General features: G+C 43.3%; 1 protein-coding gene across 1 annotated transcript in view; it reads left to right on the forward strand.

Moving 5' to 3' along the window:
- Positions 1-204: 204 nt before the first annotated feature.
- The window catches only part of ARPP21 (cAMP-regulated phosphoprotein, 21kDa), a 203,078-nt gene continuing 182,852 nt past the window's right edge, over positions 205-20,430 (forward strand). Inside the window, exon 1 of the mRNA XM_009329989.1 lies at positions 205-361. The gene's annotated coding sequence lies outside the window, so the exon portion shown is untranslated. The remainder of the gene's footprint in view (positions 362-20,430) is intronic.

Below are 20,430 nucleotides of genomic sequence, written 5' to 3' on the forward strand. Positions count from 1 at the left end.
GCCCCGACCCCCCCCCCGACCCTGCCACGCTTCCCTGGTGCCGGCGGCGCGGGTGGTTAATATTAGCTGCGCAGCTGATTGTCCCGGTTGGTGCCCTGTGACAGGTGCAGGACGGCCGCCGCGCTGGAATCCCGCCCGGACCGATGCTGGCGCTGGCACCGGCCTTCCCATTATATCAGGAAGGGCTGTGTCCCGTCGCCACGATGCCCCAGCCCCCCAGGCTGGCCCCAGCTGTCCCCAGGACGTGGAGCAGGGCAGCGGGCGCCCAGGGAGGCTGCTGCAGGGAGAAGCAAACCGTGACCTTTTTTTAGTGGAAAAACGGGAAGCTCCTGGATGGGACTACTCCTGCTGTGTGGATGGGGTAAGGAGAAGGCCTCAGCAGAGCCCCAGGCTGGTGGGTTTTGCAGCGCTGCTCTTAGAGGAGGGAACCACCAAAAAAAAAAAAAAAAAGCATCAGCAGTGTGAAATTAGCAGATATGTGTTGCGTTTGCTCATCTGTTGGCCGTGCTTTCTTTACAGCACAGCACTTTGGGTTTGCATTAATTTTAATCGGCGTCCTCTAATTTTAGAATGCTCCTGTGCAAAGTTACTTTCAATTCCAGTGGTGATTAGATGGTGATGACGTGTTTTAATAATAAACATGGGAGAGAGATAGAAAAAGAAATAAAATGTGCTGACTGCACTTGTGGGGAGGGGAGAAGTGCTATTGCTCTGCTCTACAAGTACCTGATCTGTCTGCTCAGGGATAATCTATTAAGGTCTTCTATCTCCTTCTTTTTTTTTTCTTTTTTTTTCTTTTTTCTTTTTTTTTAAACCGTAATAGCTTCTTTTGGTAAAAACAACAAAATACCTAGGTGGTGTTTACTTAGCATAGAGGTTGGAGGGAGGAAGGGGGAGCTGAAAGGCTTATAATGCTTCACAGGATCATTTCCAGTGACCTGTTCCCTTTATGTGACCCCTCTCTGTTGACTGTGTGAGGAGAAGCAGGCCCTCAGGCAGATTAGGAGAGATCCGTGTGCCGCAGTGTGACTTCTGCTGAACAATGTGTGTGTGCGCCCGCGTGGTGCCTACATGCACGCTCACGGGCAGAGCGAAGCAGGTTTGCTTAGGGAGTCGAGCAGGCTCTCGTCTCAGTGTGAGCAGTGTGACAGTCTGCTGTGTGCTGGAAGCCAGATACTGCTGCTGCTTCTAAAATAAAGAAAAAAAGCAAAAATAAAAAAAAAGACTTGTCTCTGTAACTCAGCAATTTCCGCTCTGAATTGGAGCACTACCAAGGGCAGAAGATTGGCCCCAGCAGCTCTCCTGGAGAGTTAGATTGATGCAAAAGACACTAAAAATGAGTGGGAATCTCTCCCTTGACTTTGGTAGGCTTTGGATCAGCGCTGTCCTCACTATTTCATCTACGGGTAGCGGTGAAACAGTTTTCTGGAAATTGTGGAATAAATAAGCGCTCTCTGGGCCAAATAAATACAATATGGAACTGACGAGGAAGCCCCAACTTCACAAGTGTCAGGTGTCACAAGTGTCAGGCGCAGTCCAGGTTTAAATTTCTTTCCAGGAGAAGTTTTTGGTTGAGTCCATTAAAATTTGAACATGGTCTTGACAAGAAAGAGAGAAAATGCCTTTTCTCAGTGCTACTTGTGACAATTGCATGTGGGGTCGTGCTTCAAAGTGCACTGGAGGCTGTTTGCTGCAGGAACCGTAACATCTTGAGGGGTTGCGAGATCCTTCCCGGGCCGGTACCTCTGACTGAGGACACCGTGCTACTGTAACACTATTACTGTCCTGCTGCTCATGACCTCTCCACTGCCAGCACTGTGCCGGGGACTTGACGTGGTTGTTTGGCAATGAGGACACTATGTAAACTATGATAATCCCATACATCTCGTAACACCCTGACTCATGCTTCCAGTCAAACATTTCTCCAGCTTCCTCTCTGCTTCCCACCGCCCACCCACCCCTGTTTCTGTTCCTCTTATTTTGATAACGTGAATCAGAATTTGCTGTGCCTCGAACCAGTGCTTCAGCCATGCCTGAGCAGGAGCTCCTGTGCAGGGATGGGCCAGCGCTTGAGGGCTGGTGTTTTGCTGACAGGAGACGTGCCAAGGCACAGGGAAAATACATGGCCATCTCCCTTTGAAAGTTGTTTATTTGCGACTTTGAAAGTGCCTCTCTACACAGCTCACAGAGAAGCCATTTGCAAATTTGACGCCAGTTTTTAAATACAAAATGAAAGTAGATTTCACTGCCACTAAACTCGGCAGCTAAGGAGACATGCAGCAGTCTGTGTCCCTGGAGAGCCAGGTCTGTCACCTTACAAAGGATCTTGTGTCCAGGTAGGAAAGCACAAATGAGCATGTGGATCTCCAGTGGTGCTGGGGACACACTAGATTAGAAAATGCAGGGGACAGGACAGCACGTTAATAAAAAGTTTTATTTATTTTTTTAACCATTATAAGAAAATGATCAGAGTTACAAAAGTTTGAGAATAATAAAATGTTTCTCCTACTTTGCACACAAATCACTGATCTTGGATGGAAGTTAGAGGGCATATCCAAATAAGTTTTACAGTTGACCTTTCGTAACCAAGCAGGTCATGCAGTCATTGCTGTATCTGCACAATCCTTTTTTTTTTTTTTTTTTAATTAAAATTACGTATCAGTTTCATAGGAAACTGACATTATGGGTTTATGGAGTCCTGTATTACATTATGTAGTAGATCATACTCATAACTTACCCTCCCATCATTCTAGTAACTTCTTGGGCATTTAGCTTGTAATGTCGTTGCAACATATTATGAGAAAATCCAGTTAAATTTCTAAGCAGTATAGGAATCTCCTCTCTTACCTGGTCAGAGTTATTTTAATTTGGTGATAAGGAAATAGAAGAATATACTCTAATGATGTATGCATCTAGCTAGCGAGGAAGCCAATCCTTTTTGCTTCTTCAACTATTACAACCATCTGCCTGTTCCTACGCCCTAGGAATATATATACATGTATGCATTTGAGAATATGATTTCCATAACATACAAAAGCATGGGCTAGCTACTCATAGAATTGACCCTGTTAGGATCCTGACACCAATGCTGGTGAAGATGGTGATAACCAAGCATGTGAGCAAGGTATCCCTCGGTCATATGTTGACAATCCTACACTTTGTGAATTTGTAAAGGAACACTTCTTTCCCTTTCTGGCACAGAAAATCTGATCCTGTCCCCTCCTCACCAGGGTCTAGAGATAAAGAGCAAGGAGAGAAAGGCTGTTTGGCAGAGAGACTGGGAAGAGAAGACTGGGACAGATTTTTCTACCAGATGCTCCCCAGAGCAAAGGCAATTTCCAGACAAGTTTGTTTACAGCTACAGCTGTGTATTGTTTACAAACTCTCACCTCCTAAAAACCAAAAGAGGGAGGGGAAATTATTGGAAACACAGAAAAAGAATGCGTGAACAATCTTACTGGAGGCATAGAAGTACTCAAGTGGACTAGGTGACCCATCCTTTGGGAAGGTCTGAGGAGGACATACCCACGTGGACCTGGGTCTGGACAAACTTCACTGGCAAACTAGGGTAATATTAACATGTTCCCACTGCAAGTGATTACATTTAAATATCTTCATCTTGAATCTAGATCTGTCTTAGATCTATCTAATGCTGGGTTTCCCTAGTTACTTTCCGGGCAAGTTCAGCCATCTCTCCCTTGCTGCTGCGATGGCAACTGCACCTTTGCTTACACTCCCACTTCTTCCCTGCAGCAATTAAGAAAGGTTAGGTAAAAATCTATGTATCCGAGGCTTCAGGCTAAAGGTATCCATACCTGTGCTTGGAGGGGAGGGCAGGAAGGCAGCACAATTCTTAACAGGGAAGGAAACTTCCACCCCTTTCTTCTTAAAGGAAGAAGGAGGTGAGGTGTTCACAAAACAGGCAGGTTGGCATCTCCTATATTAAGGGGATGTTGGTAAGGAAGGCTCGTAAAGAAGGTGCCCCACTGAACCCTTAACAACAGCTTGGCAGCTCCAGGCAAGCCAAGTGGTAATGGAAGAGTGATGAAATGGAAAACAGCAGCAGCCCAGACCCCCGGTGTCCGCACCAATGGAGCCCCATGCAATGCAAAGGCCCAGAGCAGGAGCAGGGTACGTGACTATGGTGATGGATGATGTTGAGACCTCAGAGAGAAATGGCATAATAAATGGTTCGTCTGACACCATAGAAAATGTTTGCGTAGAAGTGGCAGGTCATAAATAAGCTCATGTTGCTATAGATCCTCCAGGCAGTGCTGGAGCAAAAATACTTTCTGATTTTCTTTCTCTAAGGGAAAAAGGTAGGGAGGCAGGGACTCTTATTTGTAACAGCCAGGCATGAATAAAACTGTTTGCTGCATATAGTCGGTGTAATCTAACTCTCATCCAGACCCAAGTCAAGTACTGCCGCAGCTGTAGGTTCTCAGTTGTCATAGCTAAGGTTACAAAACAACTTCCCTTGCGGCTTGTCCAATGTCACTGGCTGGAGCTGAGGCTCCACTGCTGTATTCGTGGTTAAAACACCTTCTTTTCTTGCACTTGTTATCAGGGCTGCCAGGAAGATGGGGACAATCAGACAGTTTGCCCCAGGCATTCACTCATTATATGTGATACGTTGTAATACATAGAGGGCCACAGACTCGACTTCTGCCCTGGAGTTTCCAAGTGTTCCTGTTTGTAATTTTCTATAGTATTTTAGCCTCCCAGCTCCCCCGCCATTTTTATATGAATTTTCCTCTCTTGCTCATTTTTATTTGAATACCAGAAAACAGATCTCTATTGCTGCTGCTGCAATAGTTAGGTAGCCTCTTCAAGCTAGTTTTTGCTGGGTAGATAATTATTACTTGGATGCAGCCTTACAAAATTAATAAAGACTTTAAGAAGTTTATTAATTGATTTAGCAATCTGGAAGTGATTGTTTAAGAAATAGGTTAGCATCTCTTGGTTAAAAAAAAAAGGAGTGGGAAGAATAAATTGGCTATATTTTTAACATTTTGAGGTAGCTTCAGAAGTCTTGCCCACAATCCCCCAAAATCAGTGAAAGAATGTCCCCTCCTTTTTATTTTCCGTATAAACACCTAAGCAACGCATAAGAAATTTCATACTGAAAAAAAATTAAATTTAAAATACGTGTCTGAGGGTTAGTGAGCAGCCAGGGAATGAGAGTACTAAAAATTATCTGCCTAACCTCAAAGTTTAAGGTCTTGTACAATGCATTTCAGAATACTTTCTGCAGGGGTTTTGTTGGTGGCTTTTTCCCCCTCAAGAATACCACTCGATGGAATGACAGGTATCCAGCTGTCCACATTTAAAGGACAACTATGCCACAAAAAAAAAAAAAAAAAAAGAAAAAACTCCAAAGCCAAACCTCTTATACAATCAAGCTCTAGTTTCTAAATATTTACACTGCTAAAACTGTGAGGTTTTGTGGGCCACTGGTGATTAGGATGGATGGTGTTAGTGAATAAGGGAGGGGCCAGAAGAATATTTAATGTCCCACCCCCAGATGGGGTGCTGGTGTCTACAGTGGGACTACTTGAAATGTCCAAGAGAGTTAGTATTTATAAAATCAGCATGACGTTAAATGGCATAGTATGTGTGTTTTTGTACATCTGTAATTTTAGAAGCTTTGTCATTTCAATGCCTTCTTGTGCACCTGGTTGTATATCTCCCATTTTCTCATCCATGATAAGGGTTTCTGGGACTTAGGACTTGGCAGGGAGGGCGGATTATTTTGGAATAGGCATGTAGTGACCTATGATTTGACTTACAATGTTAGGCAATGGCCCAACAGTTGCTACATAGACCTACTGAGTAGCAGCATTTGGAAAGTGAGGTCTGCAAAACAAAAAACAAATTTTTTTTTTCTTGAACATGTCCCGTAACCATGGTAGCTCAATGTGACTGGATAGATTTCTTGCTATTTCCTGTGCTTCTGCAGTACACTAAGCCTAAGCTAACCGGATTTCAGGATTACTTGCTGTTCAGTACAGCATTGGCATCATAGGATTATAATGCAGGACTTTCTGACCATGGGAGTATACAATATGAAATCCTACAATATAGTTTCCATAGTATTGCATTATGTTCCCTCCTCATTAATCCGTTGTTCCTAAACCCTGTATTTTTAATGATCAAATAACTGTTCTATTACAGATAACCCTAATAGGTCTAAATCTAGTTGGTAAGCAAGGCTACCAAGTTTTACACAGGAGAAAAAACAGGGGTGGAGGAAATATGTGTGTGGGGAGTAGACAATTATATACAACATATATTGCTTTCAGCATCATATCAATCTTAATTTTAAGAATCTGTTCGAGCGATAAAGAAAGTTTCCCTAGAAGACAGCTAACTGATAGCAGTGGGGTTATCTGGTTTGGTACTGTTCTTCTTATTTGTAGATTTTATATGCTTTACAGAGTGGTTGTGAATACGGTTATCCCCACTTCGCAGATAAGGGATCCAATTTCTTGAAGATCAGAGAAAAAGTTAGAGGGGAGCTCCAGGTCTGCTGCTACCCATGTTATGTCCTCTTTGACTTTCTGAAGAACATTTTTACAGTCACCCATAACACTGCTCCCCACTGCAGGCTCCAAACAGCACACACGTATCTGGGGGTTGAATTTCAGCCCTACTGCTTTCCTTTTGCTGACAGCGCAGTAATGAGCTGAAATAACAACATGCTATTCCCAGGACTGCATGGACATTGCTAATACCAATGAATAAGTAAAGCTTATTTGTCGTGACAAGGTGATACTTGTATATTATGCCAGATCTGATGCTGTTAAACAAGAAAATCTCTACTGATTCTCATTTCACTCAGGAAAAACAGTACTGAGGAGGAAAAAAATCAGTATTTTCAAACTGGGAACGTATGTTTATCAGGTTTCTGAGAGAGACTGGAGGCTAAATACAAAGCTTCACATAACAATTAAGTTTGAGGAATTTTGCCTTGAAAATAAAATCCTTTCCCTTTTCACACTTCTAGACACTGGGGGTATAAGAGCAGTGTCAAGCCAATAAACTGGGGAAGGGGGGGGAGCTGAGCTGGCTATTACCCTCCAAACTGTTTGTCAAGCCCTCAACAACACCCTGAATTTAAAGCCCCATTGGTTGTGCAAGAAGACAACACATGGAGGGGCAAGAGCAAGAGTAGCTGCTTTGGTTGGCACCGTTTATTTGTGATGGTGGTGATGGCAGGAGACAACACCTGAGATTTTCAATAAACCAAGAGTTTCAGGCCCCATCTTGCTGAGATGAGTGAACAGACGTGAAGAGCATCATTGGCTTCAGCGTGGCCCAGACGATACAATCATAATCCCATTGTCCTTCGGTAAGCCAGACTGCCAAAAGGTGGGAAGTATAGCTGAGATGATTTTTTAGAGAACAATGTATCTGAGTAAGCTTGTACTAGAAGAAATCTGTCAGGACAACTCAGGCTTCCTCTGTGGAGGTTTGCGCTGTGTTTGGTTACCACAGAGAGGAAGTCTTGGTGTGGACCCTCCTTCTCCTTTGCTAGCCCAGGGGATAAACAAGGGACCCAAGAAACTGCAATATTTCAACTATGTGCTGTTAGAGCCTGAACTGAAATCCCAGGATCATATAGAGTATTTGGATTATTAATATTTCTATTACTATTTTTACTTTTGTAGCAGTATTTATATCAGGGGGTCCATATACTTGACAATTTGCAGAAAAGATTGGTATGTCCATTTTACAGGATGGGGAAACAGGGAGGGCTCCTGCTTCTCCAGGCAGGCTGGTCACCAAGGCAGCCTGCTTAAAGTCTTGCTCTGATTCCTCCTCGTAAAACCGTCTTCTGCATTGCAAGGAGGCTTCAGTGAACATCACAGCTGAGATGGGGATGGTTTTGGGTGGCAGGTTATGGGACAAAATCTCCCAGCCAGAGCTTTCATGAGCAACACTACCCGGAGTAGACATCCTCATGTCTGGCCCCTGGAAAGGGAGATAAATCAGTCTTAAATGAGCAATTTTATTGACAAATAACTCAGTCTGTGATGTGCAAAAGATCTGGTACTTTTCACTGAGTGAAAACGGATCTGTGCCATAGTAGCCAGATGATTCACCACACAGAAAAAATCAGACATCAGAAAATGCCTTGTGACAGCTGGTCAAATGCAGCAAAGGGCTGATCCCGTTGGTGTCGTGCGTGTTTCCCTCCAGATCATCAACTAGGGTCAGAGACATCTCTGCACTGCTCAGATTTGGAGCCATCAGCTCCACAGTTCCTCCCAATTTTTCTGTTTGTTATGCAGAGTGAAGAGGTGGAAGACTACATGTTCATCTAGCTTGGGATCCTGGGGAACAGCAGGGACTCTGGGAAAGAAAGAGGGCATAAGTACAAAAACCTTCTCGCTGTGCTACAGCTTCCCACCTTCAGGCATTGAGAGGTTTAGGAGGGGCTTCCTGAACCGTGTAGCATCCCAACCATCCTGTTGGTTAGACATGTTCCTCATGAATTTGTCTAGTCCCCTTTTAGGCTGATTTTATACTTGTTGGCCTCTGCAGCATCCTGTGGCAGTGAGTCACAACTTAATTACACCTTGTGCGAATAGGTTCAATGCCGCACTGGAACCGGCAATTAGTACTTGCAGTGGCAATGCAAAGAGACATTTTCTGTGTGAAATGTACTTTTCATCAACGCTACCCCATGAGGGGAGCTGCCTGTTGAAGCTTGCAGGAGATAACGGTTTCGAGGGAGGAAGGGGCCAGTGCCAGCCATTACATTGCCAATGAGCAAGAAGAGATAGTTAGGTACTGTCAGTGTGGTGCCGTACACCTTGTGCTACCTGGCACTGGAACAATTAAAAAACCCACGTTGCTTGCTGAACCCCAACTGCTTATTTGGTTCACTGTGGCCATGGAAACACCTGACCTATTTACACCTTCAGCAGAGCAAGTGGTGGTTGGTGGAAGCGAGGTGGGAAAAGGGGGAATGCTTTGAATTTGGATTTTGGAGACTTTTAATTAAGACGATGTATCTGAATGAGTGTGCGTGTGTGCTTGTGAGGGAGAGTCAGAGGAACACGGCCCAAGCAGGTTCCTGCCTCATTGCAGCTGTGGCATCAGGTGCTCCTTGAGCAAACATGATTTGCCTGGAGCCTGTGTTTTGTATATGTAAAATAACATTTACCTTCTCGCCCGCCATTCCCAAAGGTTTGTCCATGGCTTTCTCAGGTCTTCTGGGAATTAATTCTCCTGTCACTTTGACAGCAAACTACTTCATGCTTTCTCTGCAGCGTTCATCCCTAAAAAGGCTCCTGTACACGGAAATCAGCTTGCTCTACCCTGGAAGGAATGGAGAGGAGTCTCATTCTGCACAAGGGTTGCCTGTGCACCTTACGATTCTCATTTGTTCCTTGCCCATCTCTCAGTACAGCCGGGAAGATGGGAATGAGCAAGATAAAGTCATTTGGCCACATCAAATGGAGCAGGACGTTTCACATAATTACAGCTGGGGCTTTTACTTAGGCTGCAGATTCCCATGACAGGATAATGCCATGTAAGTTAGCAGAGCATGGGCACAGCAGATGTCAGGCTGAGCTTCCACATTCTGTTCTTCTGAGGGCACATATTAATATAAATGGGCAAATTAGGTTTTAGAATAGCAGTTACCTGAAATGGAGCCCTAGCTAAAAGAAGGGGAGATCTGCTGGAAAGGGGTAGATATTAAACTCTAGGTGTAAAGAAGACCTCTGCAGATACAAGATAATCATGGTGCATATTAAGAATGAAAGGAACACCAAGACTTTAAAGACCTTTTGGGAAATCTTGAGGAAGAAAGGATGTTTGCATTTGATATTAGTGAGAGAGAGTCTTTAATATCCCCAAAGCATCTGATTAATAACCATAGCATCAGACCTCAGGAATGCAAATTTGGTAGCTCTTTAAGATGAAAGCTCCCCCTCCGCATGCTTTTAATTATTTTTTTTTTAATTGCATGTTTCAAAACCGTTCATGTTCTGGCAGGTAACAGTTTTTTACCCTGAAAGTAAGGGTTGACTGAGGAACAAACTGTGCAAATTCTGTTCTCAAACACCAAAATTAAAGAGAAAATACCATCTGTCTCCTCTCCAGCCTACTCTTGCTGGTCCCAGTAATGCCTTCTAGTGGAAAAACAGTCATGAAGCTACTAACATGACACACGGCAATGCACCATAACACAATGGTTTGTGTGTGTGGAGGGACCACTGCTTCTCCCCAGAGGAGGCAGGTGGAAGCCCTGTTCCCGGATGGTTGGGAAAGACATTCACACTGCCCTGTGCTGCTGGGCCCCTGCCTGGGCTTGGTGGGACTCGTTTTCCACAGCAAAGGCTTTCAGGTGGCAAAAAAAAGAGAGCTTTCTCCTTGCCCTGCTACAGCAATCAAATTGACAGAGCTTTGACAGCAGCTGTGACTCACTTCAGGAAGAAATCCACTTGAGTGCTCGTTATCGCTTCAGCATCATTTACATTTTTCCCAGTCGGGGTGAATATTTTGTCGTGACAGGGCACAGGCTGTTTCCTTTGCCCTGGGAAGCCCGTGCAAACAGACTTTCTACCTGGAAGCTCCTGCCAGAAGCTTTGCAGCTGGCTGTCTTTTATTTCTGACTTCTTTTTTTCTCCTTCTTGTCCTGAATGACCGTCTGGGTTTTGGAGACTAGTTACACAACACTGTTTTTTCCCTCCTCCAGCATCTCTGAGCAAATTTCAAGACTGTGAAGGAGGGGGAGGGGAGACTGATGCACTGAGCCACCTTTGCCCATCCACTTGTGACCGGGGTATAATAGGTACAGTTGATCTGAGACTGCCAAGAGTTTGCTGCCAAATTGAATTTTTCATAAACTGGTTATTGCAAAGTGTTCTTGGCAGAGGAAAGTTTAACACCTTTCTAACAAGCTCAGCTCAGCCTAGCTAGTAAGAGGGATACTGTAAGACTAATCCCCTTCTGGATCCTTGGCCAGGGTTTTGGATTTACTGAGAAACTGTTTCCACCCCCATTCCCTCACCCATGAGTAAACCCACTTAAGGTTTTTTCATAGCTGTTATTGGTGCAGGCACTTCTCTGCTGGTGTAAAGCAGCCTACCTCCATTGATTTCAGTGCCCTGGGTTACTTTAGTACTGTGGGGGTGATCATATGATTCAGATGCAGTCGATGATGGTAATCTACCCTCAATAACTTAATTTTGCTCCAACGACAGCTACGTAGCCAGGGAAAGGGGCTGGCTGAACTACTCAAACAATTTATCTGACAACTTCTGCCTTGTGTTTTCTGCTTGCAAAATACTCATCCAAAAAGTTTTTGGTTTATAAGGCATTTATTCTTCATTCTGTGTCAGTGGGTTATAAAATAGGTAGGTAAATTTGGTTCCTCAAGATGCAATGTTGTCCTTGTTGCCTGATGACTGTCACCCTACAAGCAGAGAGAGACCACTTCTGAGGAAGCAGGACAACCTCCTACCTACAGGCAAGTACCTCTGCTTGTTCGGAGACACGTGCTAAGTGGACAGAGTCCCCAGAATATACTTAACTTGCATGAGCGTTCAGGAAAGGAAAAACAGAAAACAGATTGCAGTTGAAGCAAAGCTGCTATTTGCAATTAGCCCAAATCACATTTAGAGCTCAAAAAATACACACCAAGAGTATTATTTTGGCCAAACTACATCCCTTCAGTTTAGCTACTGGAGACTGTGCCCACTCAGACACTGTGGAGGTCCTGGTTCGCAGTGGTGCCTTGATGTGAACGCCAGCCAGATAGTCCAGGGGGTGGCCAGGGATCCCACGGTGCGAATACATCTGCTTGGCAAACCTGGCAGAATAGATGCCGAGTGTAAGCGATGCTTTCAAAAAAACAATAATTCATCATTTTAAACCCCCCACCCCTCAGATCACCTTTCTAGCAGGCGCTCCTAGCTTAGAATAAATAGTACCTTAGCAATAGCAACAGGGGGAGAGCGTGTCCTTATTTATTATTCTATTGACTTTGCCTTTCTTTAATATTTATACCATTAAAACATGGCGGGGCTTCACACATGCCAGTGACATAGATGCAACAGAAAGCCCACACTACTCCAAAGGGGGGACATTTATGGAAGTGCCAAGGAGCAGAACAAAGGCACAACGTGCCGCTGGGTCCGCCACCAGCAAGCGCTTGTGAGGAATAATCCGTACAGTATACAGGACACATGCGGACAACGCGGTCACAATTTAAAACTATGCCATCTGTTTAGGAAATCTGACTGGTTTTGATCTGTCCCTGAAACGAAACAATAAGTAGGAGTACTGGGGCTTTGATTCTCTTTGGTGGTGCAAACAAGCAAGACGTTTCCAAATGTCCGAGCAGACCCTCTTCTGCTTGGGAGAGGGCAGCTGTGCTGGTCCGTGGAGCAGGCAGGGAAACTGTTCTCACATTTACAAGAATTGTGAATGAATTAAGGCAATGTTGATATTTATAATCTAAATGTTTCCACTGTAATTTTTTACAAAGATTGAACAACTTGAAAATTTTTGTGGACCAAAAACCTACAAAAGCTAGGGGGAAAAAAACACCTGCATGAGGTCAAGTCAAGGATTCTTTTTGTTTTCGCTTTACTCCAGCAAAATTTCTTTTTGCTGTCCATTAGCATCCATTTTGAAATGAAAGGTCATTTTGATTTGAAAAATGAACCTTTGTAATTAAAAGTGAATTTCAGTGAGACATTTTAAATGATGTGGGATGCTTACTGAAAATGACCTAAAACCAATGCCAAGTCTTCTCAAAAAATGTTTCATCGAGTGCTTTCAGCCAGCTTTTCTCAGCACATAGACTTTATCTATAGCAGTAGGAGTTCAGGTGTTAAAACAGAAAGCACATATCATGAAAAACTGTCATTTCAGCCAGATAATTCATAAATATTAAGGATAGTTGTTTGACATGATAAATGATATTGAAAATCACTATGTGGTGGGAGAGGAAAAATGGCAGCTGTGAATGTGCCATAGTTAAGTGGCCAAAGACTTTGGCAATAAAAATTTATGTATTCATTGTTTTAACAAGAAAAACTATGTTCTGTTTTTAACATTTCAGGCATTGAATAATATGCCAGTAATGAAGAGTTTTAAACAAACAAGAAAGCCAGAATAATTAACCGCTAATGTTTCTCTGTCATTCCAGGGCCTAAAATATCAGCAAAGATGGGTGAATGTAGGTTTCCTCTTCTGAGGGGTGGAAAAATAAAAAAAAAACAAAACCAAAAGCAAGCAGTGTAGGTTTTTTTACAAAAACATGAAAAAAAGTTCATTTTATTCTGGAAAAATGTTTTGGATTTTTTTTCTTATTTTCTCTTATGATCAGCTAAGGAGGAGTGGGAGAGAGAAGCTGCAGTCGCAAAGTTTGACAGTTTCATTAAAAAAAAAACCAACCAACCTTTTTCATTTCTTTAAAAAATCTAAACTACTCCTAAACAGCAATATATGAAGACGGCCCAGAATAACCAAGCCTTCTGTTGCTTCTTTGCAAAAACACTTGTATCTGCAATGTAGCTTTAGAGAGATGCGTCTGTGCATCCACCTTTTTGAATCGAGAGTCTGTTTCTGTTGGTGAGAGCTGGGTGAGGAAGATTATGGCACGTTTCACTTCTTGTCATACCCCCCTCCTAACCCTTGCATGCATATATACATATATATATATATATATTAAAAAAATGCATTTTGAATTGGCCTCCAGAAGGAGGGTGACTTTTAAGACACAGATGTCAGGCTCTGCCCTGCCTGGTACCTACACGCCATGCAATTCTTGCGCGGAAGGAGAGGGTCACATCAAAGACTAAGATGCTCTTTCTCTTCACCCGCCAACCTCCTTACTAGTGCACTGTCAGAGCAGAGGAAAACAGGTTTGTGAAAGAGAGGGCGACTGCAGTGGTTTCCATAACCTGTTTTTCATCCTCACTGCTTTCTCCCTGTCCCCTCACCGTCCCCAGCAAGACTGGGGACATGGTGCCTGTCCAGAGTCACCCAGGCACAGGTCAGGTGAAGCAGGGACCGTAACATTTTGGGTTTTCCCACTCTGCCTCCACTAGGTCTGGGAGAGAAGAAAGAGGGGGATTTGGTTCTTCAGGTTCATTCCGGTCTTTTTGCCTTTGTTAACACAAATACCAGATTTGGGGAAAAAAAAAAGCTCCACATTTATTTCACAGAAAAAAGCTGAAGTGTTGTTTTCATTCTGAACTGGGAACAAAAATGCTCTTGACTTTCTCAAGGCACAGAATTCTAAAAATTCACTTAACGTCCTATTTTACTGGCTTTTCAGTTCTGAATTTATTTTCTGTATTCTCCTCTGGTATGTCAATAGCACGCAGTGCTGGTTTTCGTCTTTCATGTGGTCTTTTTTGCAATAGCTGAAATACTTATTTTAATCGATTCTTTTTTTAAACCTTAAGAGCAGCTGTTACTTGGTGTTGACTAGCACATCTTAACATTGCTTGTAGATCACAGCGTTTCTTTTTTACATTATAGCTGAAAGTGTTTTCTACTTAGCTTAATCTTTTCTATAGGTATCTATTTAGATACCATTAATTTGGATTTATTAAAAAAAAAATGAAGCAGGCTCTCCATTTTAATTTGCATGGCGTTATTCTGTTAGACCATATAATCCAGCATCAAACATTTCTTTAGACACATGCCTTGCCTAGTTTCATTCAAACCATTCCTCTGCTTGGAAGCATCAGGCAGACCCCTTGGGCAATTTATTTCCAGTCGAGAGATACTAATGTTTCCGTGTGATAAAGTGTTGTTGTTTTCTTCAGTTTCATCTTTCTGTGGCATTAAGATTGTAAACGCAACAAGTGTTGATGAACGAGGTGCTTGCAGAGCCAAACAGCAAACCCACATCAGTGAAAACAGTGACATGATGTAGACACAAGAGTCATCTTTTGATCCATTAATATATACTTTGTGTGTCCATATAGGTTGCTGTACAGTGCAGTATCATCTGCTAGCTGGCTATATGACAAATGTGGTGCCCACGTCATCTCTGACCTATGCCTACAGAAAATGAGCTTTTAAAGCCATGATCTTTTATATATACACTGCCCAGTTTGCTGCTAGAGGATGTTGCATATATGTATGGTATCATCACCTGGTAAACAAATTGTTTTTGCAGTTTGGCCAGCATCGTTAGTTGATTAGACCCTGGCTGTTTAGGCACCTGGAACAAGCAGCAGGAATTTAAATTCTTCTGATAAAAGGATTTATTTATAATGAGTCTCACCACATAATGAGTTCCAACCGGGGGAGACTGACCATTAGCGGATGACTCACAGCATTACCGTAAAGATCAGAGTCACATATTTAATTTTATAAGGCTTACATACACTTGGTGAGAGCACGGATTCTAGAAACAAATCTTTTGGCTCCAGTTTTTCCACCATGTTAAATTTGATACAGTCCTCCTATGCCTGAGAGTAAACAGGCAGGACACAGCAGACTTCATTTTATTTCATTTTTTTATTGCTCTTCCTCTCTACAGTTTCAAGAGGAAAAGAAGCTGAGTTTTTAATATTGAGAGAATGCTCAGCCCTTTTCAGCTGGGAGATGTCAGAAGCAGCTGCAGACCTAAATGAAAGGAGCTCATCTCTGAAAATTTGCTATGCTGTAATAAATGCAGAGTTCTGCTGGTGAGCTGCTGATGGCCCTTTAATGTCTTTATACTTTAGCAGTACTCAGAGGCACTGCGGTTCCTCCCTCTCCCTCCCCGACCCCAGCAGCTCCCTTCCCCCTCCCTGCCCACCCAGGCTCAGGATTTCATCATGTGAAGGCGAGAGTTCATCGTAACATTCAAGGACTATGCTGAGTTTGAAGACAAGGGCCGTGCCTGGTTTTATCATCCAGCCAGCAGCTTCCTTTCAGCTCAGATTGATGTTCTCCTTTACTGGCATATTTGCTTTACACGTTTGGCTCCCTGAGTCACGTTCGTATACTGCGCGTTGTTGGTATGCAACACGGGGGTTGTTATCTATTTTATTTAAGTAGCATATTCTATGCAAGGAAGAATACGTTTTTCCAGTATCCCTGTGACATATTTTCCCAATTAGAGGTACACAGCATGTTAGGATGAAAACCAAGAACTACCTTCTAGCCTCCAGGTCTCTGTTCTTTTTGTGCTAATCTGTGAGCATCGGGATCTGCCAGTCTGGAGACTGGCAAAATGTTAAGAGCGTGACAGATTCCCAAAAAAACACGTTTACAGCTGGGGAGGTGAGGATAGCGTATGTGGAGCTCGGTAAAAGGATCTCAGAGTTTGAAGGAGGCTCTGGGAAACCGTCTGGATGTAGTGTAACTCGCAGTGTAGAAACCTTAGAGAGCCTTTTCTCTCTGAAGTTTGAGAGATGTTGAGTCTAGTCATGCTGTACTTCATCATGGGGTACCTGAGGTGTAGTATTGTGGAGTGGTGGGTGAGACCCCAAGGAAAGGGGTGACCATGACTGACAGGCAAACCAAAGGCTGCCTGGAGCAGCTCTGGGTAATGTGGAAGAGCTTGGGCTACCAGGCACTTGTAACGGCCAAGAGAATCACTCTGAGGCAAATGGGCATATGCAGACAGATGATAAAACCACAGGATAGTTTGGATTATTTGGAGATTATCACAGTTGAAAGGCAAAAGTACTGTTCACTGCTGGATAGCAATGGGACTAAAAACAGCATAAAACCCAAAATCTCTCTGACAGAGGAGGAAAGAGACCAATTGTTGGGATCCTTCTCAGCCTAACAGAATACAGGGACGTTTCTAGGCATTGATGAAAATATGGTTAGAAAAAGAGCCGTATGTGGTTTATGAGACTGTAATGAATGTGGCACTTGGAGCCCTGTGGGAGGCACTGAAGCTGGCAGGGCTGCAGTCATGAGCTGTCACCGTATTCACTAAAGCTCAGTGGTTAAAGGCAACAGTCCCAGTTGCGGCGGGATACTGGTCATTTGGAAAAGCCATGGTTTCAGGAACAGCGAAGGATACGGTAACAAAAGCAACTGTAGATTTACAGCAGCCTCCATCAGCTGACCTGACTCAAGAGGGCATGAGTGAGAACATGTATGGTGAGAAGGAGTCCCGCAGGAAGTCCCGCAGGCTACAGTAAAAAGGAAGCATCAACCTGTTTCCCTAAGGCAAGTGATGCTCTGGTAACCTCTGACCCTGCAAGTCAGCCCATGTCTACATGTGAGACCAAGCAACAACTGCTGAAGAAAAAGGTAGTCTGGAGTCAAGGACGTAAGTGGTGGGAAGACTACCCATGTCCCCATGGTCAGCAGGTGTAAGGCAGTTGCCACCTCATGGAAAAAGATCTCCCGGTAAAAAACTCATTTTGTTTTATAAGCTGGGAGTCCTCAGCTGAGCTTACCCAGCACTCAGCTGGCAGGTGTAGTGCTATAAAGAAAAGAATCGGCAATCATCATTATAATGAAACTTCAGTTTTTCCATAGCTTGGAATATTGCAGTAAAATACCACCAAAAAGTGAGTTGCTGTGACTGACATGATAAGTATTAACATTGGGAAATAATTTTGTCTTAAATTTCCCTCACATTTTTTATTTCAGATGCTCTTCTTACATTAGATTTTTCAGACATAGATAGTCCCTTATATAAGACTTTAGCTGTCCATTTTCTTCTGAAGTTGCTCATTTGTTCTTCTTCTATTGTAGGAAACCTGTTTGTAGCTAGGATATGCCAAGAAAATAAAATGGTCCTTTTGCTCCTTTTTCCCAGCATGCTACCCAGCTGTCCCAAAATCTCATTGCTCTTTAATACTGAAGACTTCAAGGCAGAGAGAGATAAATAGAAAGAGACTAAAAGTACCTTTATATGGGGCAGTTTGCCATTTGGCACAAGCCTCAGCCTGAGTCAGTGTTTAATTGTGTTTGCTGATCATAGTTCTGGCCTGGATATTTTAAAATAGATGTTATCTAGTAAAAAAAAGAAAAAGAAAGAGGGGGGGAAACAGAGGAAAATTCACACTGTAAGGTGCCTGAATGCTTTTAAAATTTTATTTTTCCTTTTAAAATAAGGAGCCTGGGAAATTGAAAACATCCACATTATGTTAAATGCAACATCCCTGATGTTGCATCCGGGATGAATTTATTCCAAGATCTATACAGAAACCTTTAATTCCCTGGTTTGACAAAGACCGGCAAACAGCCAGGTTGTATTAGATGTGCCAAGCATTGTAGGCTGTGGTTATTTTTTGCCTAAAGTGCTCTCGGTGACCTCATTGTTGTCAAGTATTTTCTTTGGTATTGTACGCGTGAGCAGCCAAGGTAGTTCATTCAGCCTAAAATATCATAGCCATTAGCTAATGGTGACATATTTGGGGTTTGGTTTTTTCTTCCGTTTGTTTTGGGGTTTTTTGTACTCCCTTAGCCTGTCATCCTGCGATATGAAATTCCCCTGCTAACCCTGTTGTAAGAATGGGGTATATGTCTGTAAATTGGAAGCTGAGCTATACAAAAGAGAAATCTTTCTGGGGTCTCTGTCCCTATATAGCTTATTAAAGGAGTAACGCAGCATTACTCAACCTGGATGGAAAGCAGCCTGCGAGTGAAGAACTGCAGTGGGGTGCAGGAGAAGAGGCAGGCTTAGAGGCTGATGCTGCCACCTCCGTGCTGCCTGGAGAGCCGGCACAAGTCTCCCAAAAGTTTGGCAGGCAAAGCGCAGTTCCCAGCAGCCTGAGGTTTCTTACTGGAGTGGTTCATCTGCTCCCCCATTGGGGGTCCCATGCAGGTGTATCACACTTGAGCAGAACAAGAATCCAGCTCTTTGTGGCTAAACTGTTTCCAGGTGCAGATGGCAAACTTCGTGTTTGGCTCCTCGTGTTCCACCTTCCCCAGAGCAGCCTGTAGCAGCTGTGGCAACACTGCCAAAAAATAATAATGAAGGTTAAAAAAAAAATAAAAAGCTGTCCATTTTCCGTAGCTTGTTTTCTTTTAGAATCAATGGCTGTTGTAAAAAAAAAAAAAAAAAGAAAATGCCCCCAAAAAACCCACGCCAACCACCATTGGGAATTTGGCATGGACTTTGGCACAGTTGTGGGCAGGGAGAAGGGCAGAACATCAGGCTCCATATCATGTGCATGGATTTGATAGGACAGCTTTTCCCTGGGAGAGTGATTCCCAGCTTTGTTTTCTTATTTTCAAACTTAGTCTCCAAAGGAAGTGTGAGAAATAGAATCGATCACATATAAAATACCCAGGTGGAGCGTCACTGGTTTAGGTCTTTCAACCTTGACAAGAATGTTGTGAGTTTCGTAAAACCTGAAGGATGCATCTGTGCTCCTCCGGCAGCGCAATAATAAAATCAGCAAAGGCTGATGCTACTGCGCGGATACGTCGCTCACAATAAACATTTGAAAGGCATTACATCTCTGCAGTAAATGAGGCTGTCAAAGAAGGCCACTTTCAACAAATCATACTAAATTATGGCATGTGAAAAGTCTTGCAGATTAGCTGCTCTTAGTTCATTCAGCGCTTAACGGATGGTCTTGAATGGCAGGCAAGAAGAGGGAAGCTGGTGGTATTCAGCTATGTATTAGCTATGTAAATACAGGGGAGATGTCATGAACCCAATTCTGCTGCTGCCTGCCCTCCACCTTTGAAATGTGAGGGAGCTTCAGCACGTCTCCAAGGAGGTTGGCAGCAAGGGCTGGAGCCGCTCACGGTGGCTGCGGCACATTGTGCTACTCACTGCGCTCCCTCTTTGTGGAGACATGTTGAGCATTCCCCTTTTCCCTGATCTCACATTGAAGCCATTCAGGCTGCAAATGTGTTTTGCTCTTTGTGTATCAGTGCAACAACCAGCATAAATGTCTCGCCACTCTCAGCATTGGCAGCTGACTAGCAGCCATCCATCCCTGCCCGCGCTGCCTGCCTCTGCCACCAGCTCTCCTTGCAGCCTTGGTCAAACCAGCTCCCTCTCTCCGCTTTCAGCGTGTACCAACACTTGTTTCCATTTGTATATGGATCACATGGATGAAAACCTTGATAGAAAGGAATTACCAGTGTTTATAGTGCCTCTGGCAAACTCTGCCTTTTTAAAGGAAGTGCCAGTAATTAGTTATGGTGTTTTAATTAAAGAGAGCAATCTGTAATTAACAAAGGAATGCTCTATTTTATATCTGATTTTTATTAATCAGCAGTACTTCGCAGATGTTATATCTTCAGTTACTTGTAATGCTCTTTTGCATATTTTTTCCACTTCAAGGTGGAATAATTGAAAGAAATATTTTTATCATGTTTTAAGACACAGTCAACCTAACAGGGAGACTCTGTTTATGTCATATTGGTGGTTGTGGCAGTGTTGTACAAGCTACTTTGGATGCTCTTGAGAGGAAATATATTTCAGTTCTTGTTCTTTAAGGTTCAATGCTTTGCTGCTTCTATGGTGTAAGTCAC

The sequence above is a fragment of the Pygoscelis adeliae genome, unplaced genomic scaffold, assembly GCF_000699105.1.
Source record: "Pygoscelis adeliae isolate BGI_AS28 unplaced genomic scaffold, ASM69910v1 Scaffold368, whole genome shotgun sequence".
In the NCBI taxonomy this organism is placed as follows: Eukaryota; Metazoa; Chordata; class Aves; order Sphenisciformes; family Spheniscidae; genus Pygoscelis; species Pygoscelis adeliae.